Genomic DNA, 1421 nt, shown 5'->3' on the forward strand with positions numbered 1-1421 from the left:
ATTAAGTGAAATTAACCCATCATAAATAAGACAGAAATCTATTCATGGGAAGCACCTAAAATAATCAAATTACTAGACATAGAAAAGAGCATGCTCTTTGTCAGGTGCTGAAAGAAAAGGAAAATAAGAAGAAAAAAGTGATTTTAAATACTCATGGTCATCAGTTGAATCTGTACTAAAACAACAGTAACAACAATGACAACAACTAAATATGGTACAGATTAACTCTTTAAGAACAAATGATGTTCTTAATATTTTACATCATACAATAAAAAGAGAGACAAGAGTTCAGAGGAGCATCTACTGTATGCATTAGTAGGCACACAATTGTCATTATGAATCAATGAGACTTAACAGGCACTTATCCAAAATTCACTAGTTTTACTCCATAAATATCATCAGGAAAACTAAGTATCTTCTGAACACAAGAAGTAAATAACCCACAATATGGTAAGATTGTATTCAAGAGCCCTGTAAGTAGCAGCATTTACATGGAGAAACATCTTCAGGAAGTACGTAAATACCATAGAAAAGGTTGATGTGCAGACAGGTGGCTAGCAAAATACACAGCAAATAAGAGCCTGGGAACAACAGGACAGCAACTGCAGGGTGGACAACAGAGTCCAGCTCACTATATAAAGTTCAGATGGAAAGAAAGACAGGAACAGAACAGTCTTCATGTATTCACTCAAGTATGCAATATCCAGAACTTCACAAATTTTGCAGAAATTACAGGTGGTATGAATGAGTGGAAAAGTTTTTTTTTCTGTCTTTGTGTGTTTCTTAATTAATTAATTAATTTTTCAACAGTAAGCCATATATTTTGCATTGTATGTTAATTGTCCATAGTTAGATTTTTTTCTCACCACATATTTAACCCCTTTTACCCTATTTACCTTCCCCTCTCCCTACCATCTGGTAACCACTAGTCTATTGTCCATGTCCATGACACACTGTTTGTTTGCCTTATTTATTTGTTGCTTTTAGGTTTATATCCACATATAAGTGATATTATGTGATTTTCAACTTTTTCTGTCTGGATTATTTTGCTTAGCATGATTATCTCAAGGTCCATCTATGTTTCGCAAATGGCAGTATTTTACCTCTTCTTATGGCTGCATAACATTCTATTGTATATAGGTGTATATGCCCCACATCTTCTTTATATAATCATCTATTGTGGGACACTGTGCTTGCTTCCATGTCCTGGCCACTGTGAATAATGTTGCTATGAACATCAATGAGCAAATATCTTTCTGGATATACATTTTCAAGACTTGGGGGTAAATACCAGCAGAGGAATTGCTGGATCATATGGTAGATTAATTCTCAGTTTTTTGAGGAACCTCCATACTGTTTTCCAATTTGCAGTCCCATCCGCAGTGTATGAGGGCTCCTTTTTCTCCGCATCCTCTCTAACA

This window comes from Pteropus vampyrus, unplaced genomic scaffold (assembly GCF_000151845.1).
Source record: "Pteropus vampyrus isolate Shadow unplaced genomic scaffold, Pvam_2.0 Scaffold302, whole genome shotgun sequence".
NCBI lineage: Eukaryota > Metazoa > Chordata > Mammalia > Chiroptera > Pteropodidae > Pteropus > Pteropus vampyrus.